The 7,607-nt window shown below is 42.5% G+C and overlaps 1 long non-coding RNA gene across 1 annotated transcript; it reads right to left on the minus strand.

Moving 5' to 3' along the window:
* Positions 1–460: 460 nt before the first annotated feature.
* LOC308662228 lies at positions 461–7,348 on the minus strand. Its single transcript, XR_014025139.1, has 3 exons — positions 6,863–7,348; positions 6,143–6,189; positions 461–776 (listed from the first exon to the last, which is right to left on the minus strand). It is a non-coding gene; the product is annotated as an uncharacterized lncRNA (long non-coding RNA).
* Between the last annotated feature and the right edge of the window lie 259 nt (positions 7,349–7,607).

Here is a 7,607-nt window from a genome sequence, read left to right on the forward strand (position 1 = left end):
TCAGAACAAATATGGGACTAAAAAGTTTCAAATAGCATATGAATAATTTTTACAATTGTAGAAGTATTATTATAATTACTTCAGTTTTGTTATAAGGGAGTTAAAGGGTGGAAGGTTTGTTAACGTTGTAATAGATATTTAGCATATGTTTGCATAAGATTGCTATATGTAATACCCTGTATTCTGCTTTGGGAAGTCTGGGGGGGGGAGGGAAGGGGGGAGGGTTGATGGGGAGGGGGGTTATTATTAAAAGTTTTGTAAAACTTTTCAATAAAAAAAGAAATCTATTTTGCTTTATCATGATATAGTTTTCATATGCTTTCAATTAAGTAAAAAATACTCCCATTTGTATAATAACTATGGCACATTGTTATACAAGAGCACATTGTTATACAATTAGGCTGCCCAACTAAACATCTCATGTTCTCATTGGTAAGACTTTAATGAATAATTACTAATGTTATATTTATTTATTTTTTATTTATTTTATTATATTTATATACCGCCCTTTTCCCGAAGGACTCAGGGCGGTGAACAGGGCACATATAAATAGAGAATACAAAAATTAAAAAGGATTAAATAATAGCCCAGATAAAGACAATAACAATGTAAAAAACCCCATTAAAAACCCTAACATCCCCCATCAGGCCAGGCCAGCTTGTTCAAATAAATGGGTCTTCAGACCGCATCGGAAGGAGCGAAGGTCCGGTGCCATCCGGAGCTCGACCGGCAGCTGGTTCCATAAAGCCGGAGCGCCCACAGAGAAGGCCCTCCCCCTGGGGTTGAAGGCATTAAGCAAAACGATGTGTTGAAACAGCAACAAGTTTATTAACTCAGAATAGAACAGAAACAAGCTAATAGCTGCTGCACAGCTATTTATACAGTTGACCTCTAGGCGGCGACCAACAGGTTTAAAGCAGCATTTTCCCGCCCCAAACCTCATTATCAGCCTGGAGACAGCAAGTCTGGCTCAGTACAGCAACCGTTACATAACACAGACAAAAGTAGGTCAGACATTAGACATTAAGCAAGTGATTTTATACAGAAAAATGGCCAATACATTACAACCCTTCCCGCTATAGCACAAACTTTCAATTATTTGACATTATCTTTCAGATAATTAGGCAGCCTTCTTGACTGTTCACAACGTCTAGGGGTTACAGTGATCTCCTGGTCTACCTGCTTGCCTGCCAGGCTGGGTAGACCAGGGCTCTGAGGTTCAGTGGAGTCGGAGTGACTTGAGTCCCTTTGGCTGGCCAGTCCTGGTCGGCCCAAACCAAAGTCCAATTGTGCATCGAAGTCTGTAGGGCTGCTTCTCAGTGCAGTTTGTCTGTCCAGATCCTGGAACACAGTCAGGAGGGGACTCTTCTATGGCCATTTCCCTGTCACCATGCCCAAGAGTTCTCTCAGAGCATGCAAACTGCTTTGTTGGACTGCTGACACGCGGTTCCCGTGTGCTGCCCTCTTGGGAGTCCTGAGCCAGTGACTGATCTGCTAGTTGCTGACACAGCTGATCAATGTGCCGGCGAATGACTTGCCCATCTTCCAGGACCACCTCGTAGGAAAGTGGTCCTGACACCTTAACAACCTCTGCTGCCACCCACAAAGCCCCTTGCCCGTAATTCTGGGTCCAAACCTTGTCACCCACTTGAAAACTTCTTGGCATCTTTGGCCGTGCATTGTCTGAAGTGACTCTGTTGGGGTGCAGCCTGTCCAGTTTGGTGATCAAATGCCTGCCCCAACAAAGCTTGGCTGGGCTCTTGCCTGTGGTGGTGCAGGGTGTTGTGTGCTGGCAGAGTAGAAAATTGGCCAGTCTGTGATGCCAATCCCGTGACAATTCTTTTCAGGGATTCCTTGGTTGTGCGGACCATGCATTCCGCTTGCCTGTTCAATGATGGGTGAAAAGGAGCTGACGTGGCATGCCTTATGAGAAACTTCTGGAATTCTGAAGCGGTGAACTGAGTCCCATTGTCTGAGACTAAGATGTCTGGAAGCCCATGTGTTGCAAATATTCTGGGCAGCACCTGGATGGTCCTAGCAGTAGTCATAGTGGAAATTGGTACAACCTCCAACCATTTAGAGTGGCTGTCGACCATTATTAAAAACAACTGTCCCTGAAAGGGGCCGGCAAAGTCGATGTGGATTCTTGACCACGGTGTGTGAGTGTCCTCCCATTGGCGGACAGGGGCCTGTGGCATTTCCGGCCTGGATTGTTGACATGTGTAGCAACCATGTACTTGGGCCTTGATAGCTTTATCTAGCCCTGGCCACCAAAGGTAGCTCCTCGCCAGTGCCTTCATCCAGACTATTCATGCAGAGACTCAAGAACTCTGTGCCTTAATGAGCTGGGAACTATGACTCTACTTCCCCACAGAATGCACCCTTTATGAGCTGAAAGCTCATCTTTCCATTGAAAAAACTTTGGAATTCTGGCCCTGGGCATTTGTCCACCAATCCTGTGTGAACCCAAGTAAGCTTGTGATTAGGTGTCCTGTCAGCTGCCATTTCAGCAGCTATGTCTCCAGCATGGAGAGGAGACACTGGCAAATCCTATATGGCTAGGATGTGTGCAGCCGGAGCCGGATCTGGCTCCACGTGTGGCAGGGGCAATCTGCTAAGGCCGTCTGCATGGCCCATTTCTTTGCCCAGTTTGTGAATCAGCCTGTAGCTGTAGGCTGAAAGGAATATAGACTACCTCAGCATTCTAGGAAATAGAATCTGAGGTGTCTGCCTGTTTGGTGAACAACCCTAGAAGTGGCTTGTAGTCCATAAAGACCATGAAATGGTGGCCATACAAATAGTCATGGAACTTTTTAACCCTGCCATGATGGCCAAGGCCTCCTTGTCAATCTGCATGTAATTGCGCTCTGCAGATTACAGAGTCCTTGAATAATAAGCGATGGGAGACTGCTTCCCATCAGCCAACAAATGGATCAATACAGCCTCAACCCCACATGGAGATGCATCACATGTGATGCAAACTGGCAGCTTTTCATTAAAATGAGTGAGCACCGAGTTCAAGGACAGCAGTGATTTGACTGCCTGGAAACTTCTTTCGTGGATATTGGTCCACTGCCACTGAGCATTTTTGTCTAAGAGACAGTGTAGCAGCTCTGCCACTGCAGCTTTATGTGGGAAGAATGCATGGTAAAAATTAAGAAGGCCCAAGAAGGCTTGAAGCTCTCCTTTGGACCTAGGGCTTGGTGCCTGCTGAATCGCTTTCAGCTTTGAATCCGCAGGATGAATGCCATCAGCATTGATGCAAAACCCCAGGAACTCAGTTGACTATACCCCAATCCTGCACTTTTCTTTTTTTAATTTTAAGTCCCATTGTGCGGAACCACTGAAGGACAGCTCTAAGCTGTTCAGCCAGAAGTTCTGTAGACTCCCCAGCAATGAGTACATCATTGAAGTAGGGGCAGACCCCCGGAATGCCCTTGAGCATGCACTCCATGACTCCCTAGAAAATCCCTGGGGCCACACTCACCCCAAACTATAGGCGCTTGACCTTGAAGGCCCCCTGATGGGTGACAGTGGTTTGGTTAGCTGCCGTGGCTTCATCCACTGGCAGCTGTTGGTAGGCCTGTGCCAAATCTAATTTGGCGAACATGCAGCCACCTTGCAATGGTACCAAAATATGGCTGACAACTGGCACTGGGTACGCATGCTGTTGAAGTGCCTGGTTAATGGTGCACTTATAGTCAGCACATATGCGTACTTCTCCGTTGGCCTTAAGTGGCATTATATGGGGGTCTCCCACTCTCCACTGTCTATGGGCTGTAAAACCCCGACTCACCAGCTTGTCCAGCTCTACGTTGATTTTGGGTTTTAAAGCGAAAGGCACTCGATGAGGCTTGACCCATATTGGCATTACCAGGGGATCAAGCTTCAAGGCTATTGAAGGACCCTTGTACTCCCCTAGGCTTGAACTGAAAATATCCGTGAACTCTTGGCAGACTGAAGACAAGTTTGCCGCCTGTGTTCAGTGAATGCCAGTTACTTGGATGCCCAATGCATCAAACCAATGGAGCCCTATGAGGCTCGTGTGTTGGCCTTCCACCACGACAACATCTAGCAGGCCTGCAAACCCCTTGAAATTCACCAAAAGTGTGGCTTTGCCCTTGACCGCCATGCGAGAGTTTTGGAAGTCTGTGAGCAGAATATTAGATGGCCGAAGTTTGACTTATCTGTAACTGTGGTTCCAAATGTGCTGGAAGGTTCCTGTGGAGATGATGTATATACAGTAGCTGAGCCTATGTCCAGTTCCATTTTGAATGGAACTCCCTGAAGCTTGACCTGAAATCAAAGCTTCCATCTGTTACTTCTTGTCCTGCCTTTGGGCGCTTTGGAGAATAGCTTGAGTCCCTCCTCTTTGTGGCAGCCCCTGAGATATTGGAAAACTGCTATCATGTCACCCCTAGTCCTTCTCTTCATTAAACTAGACATACCCAATTCCAGCAGCTGTTCCTTATATGTTTTAGCCTCCAGTCCCCTAATCATCTTATTAGCATGCAATAAACCTGTATTTATTTGCTTAGCTTTGCTTCCTGATTTCTTGCACCTGACACTATGTTCCCAATCCAAACAAACCTCCTTGGAGATATTTGATTGGGATTTAGGTGGTAAGAAAACTCCAGTGGAATTTTGCAGCAGCAAGGCTGTGAATCTAAATCTAAGGACATTGCAATTGAATAACAAATCACAGGTTCCTGCTATCTGACTGTGCAAAAACAACTTGTAGGGACTGAGGGATTTGATAGCTGATTTAAATATATATACATGCAAAAACAGAAAAGAGGCTAACAGGATGGTAATTTTTGTCTGCTGTTTGTCTTAACTTGCTTCTCACTGATTGTCCATTTTCCATTGATATGTTCCCACCTGATATCGGACTGGTCATCGCTTCTTCTCAGCTGTCTTCACTTGTGGAGCTAGGTGAGCTTCCTCCCATGAGCTCCATAATATGAAACAAAAAGGGAGGAGAGTTGATTCCCATGTTGTGTGCACGGGTTTAAGTGAAAAGCCTTTTTCACATGTGTGTTTATACCTCTATAAATTCACTGCTGCTAACCAGAGTTGTCCATCTTTAAGCAGTCTTTAAAGATCTACTTTTACCTGTAGGCTTGGATTAGAGAGATAGATGGGCTCAGTGAATGGTGAGGAATATAAATAAGGGGGTTTTGTTCCTACAGTGGATATTGTTCTTATTAATTATCTGGAATAGTGTGACCTACTGTATAAATAAATAAATAGTATCAAGATCAAAAGAAGTACTTGTTTGTCTCTATTCTGTTTCAGTTAAGTTGCATCTAGAATATTGAATTGAATGTGGGGCATTGTAAGATGGAAATTGATAAATTGGGGTATGTTCAGAAGAGCAACCAAGATGATAAGAAACTTCAGAGGAAAATTTAAAGAGGAATGTTTGGCGGAACAAGGTATGTTTAACAAGATGAAAGCTTGGGTGTTATTACAGATTGTGATATTAAAGAAACTAACTTGATGTTGAACTTGATAACAGCTGCAAGGTTATTGGTAGGGCAATATTGGAAGAAGGATAGCTTGCCTACTATAGAAGAGTGGACGCTTAATGTGTCAAATTTAGCAGAAATGGCTAAGATTTCTGCTTATCTGAAGGATCATTCACAAGAAAGATACATTTCGGTCTGGAGAAGATGGATAGATTATATTCAGAATAAATATGGGACTAAAAAGTTCCATTTAGCTTATGAGTAAATTTTAGATTGTTATTATTATTAATAGTTTATTATAGTGGAATTCTTATTAGTTTTAATTACATGGTATTATTATTATTTCTATATTGTATTGTTTAATAACTTGGATATTAATTTGTTTATGTTTTTACTATTATTATGTTTACTTTTATTTTGCTTGTATTTATGTTAAAGGGGAGTTAAAGTGCATTATGAACTTGGTTATTTATATAGTTGGTTAATGTTAGTTAGATTATGATTATTATATTTGTAACCCTGTACTCAGCTCTGGGAAGTGGGGGAGGGAGAGGGGGGGCGGTTAGGGTGGGTTGGTTTTGGGGATTTTTTATAAAACTTTTCAATAAAAAAAAAACAAGATGAAAGCTACATAGAGGTATGGTGGCTGTTTTCAAATACTTGAAAGTCACCTGAAAGACTGTCATGAAGAAGGTGGGACTGAATTCCTCGGGTAGTTCTAGAAGAGAAAACAAACAAATTTATATGATAAGTAAGTTATAATTGGAGACCCAGGAATATTTTCCAATGATAGAAGCTGTTCAATCATAGACATTCTACTGGGAAGAGAATTGAATTAGATCAGCATTTCTCAATCTCAGCAACTTTATGTGTAGACTTCAACTCCCAGAATTTAACCAGCCAGTTGATATCTTAAAACATCTTAAAATTGCTGAAGTTGCAAAACAATGGACTAGGTGCTGCTTTCCCTTGGATTTTATAGTTTTGTTTTTTGTTTTTTTACATTAGATAATAAATAATTGATTATTTATGATTAACTTGTCATTTTTATGAATGTGATTTATTTTCATTGAGCATGTAATTTCAATTTGATATAACCTCCACAAAGTCTTTTGAGTTGGGTGAGCTATGATACCTATTTATTTATCAAATTAATATGGCCACCCATCTCACAAGAAGTGACTCTGAGCAGCAAACAGCAATGGAAAGTATAAAAAGAATAAACATGTCAAACACAGTCATATTTAAACATGCACATAAACACACATCACAAAAGATTTGATCAGCAACAGAGCCACCTCAAGATTTCACCGGCCCCCTAAGACTCCCAAGTCTGAGGACAAAGTGAGGTCTTGAGGGACTTCTGGAAAATAAGGAGAAATGGAACTGACCTCACTTCAGGAGGAAGAATATTCCATAAGACAGGTGCCATGGCAGAGAAGGACTGCTAAGTATAGTTTCCTGAGAGAGGGGACTTGTAGCATTTCTCTCTTCTTGGATCTGATGGGACAAGAAGATATAATCCAGAGAGATGGCACTTCAAATAACCAAGCCCCATGTCATGAAGGGCTTTAAAGGTAAAAATCAGCACTTTGAATTAGATCCAGCAAATTGATTAGCAGGATCAGGGCACACAGCAAAATCCAACGAAGTCAATCCTTTATTTTATTCCTAGTGGACAGAATCTTGTCAAAATAAAGCTGTAACCTTCTAACCTACTAGATATATTCTGAGATTCTAGGGTGTGGCTATCCTGAACCTCTCTGCCCCTCCCCCCTATTCATTTTGGGACTGCACAGTCTCTTAATCTGGGCCTCTCTCTAATGCCTCTTCTCTGGGAAAACTCTGTGTTGGTGAGACTCCTATCCACTGATTTTTAGGTGTACATTCTATCACACCTGTGCCACTTCAACAAGCCAGGAGTCGCATGGATCTAGCAAGCATGTGGCTGAGCTTGCAGTCCTAAAGCCCCGGTCTACTTATTCAGGTCCAAGAAGTTCAAATTTATCCCTAATAACCAGGCAAGACATCTGATCTGGACCTGCAACAAGGCTGGAGTCCAATTCCAAAAATGTTCAAGCTACTTTCTTTGTTAGATGTTGAGCAGATTCTTCCATACATCCCTGCAAGTAGTTC

This window comes from Vipera berus (assembly GCF_964194415.1).
Source record: "Vipera berus genome assembly, chromosome: 2".
Lineage (NCBI taxonomy): Eukaryota > Metazoa > Chordata > Lepidosauria > Squamata > Viperidae > Vipera > Vipera berus.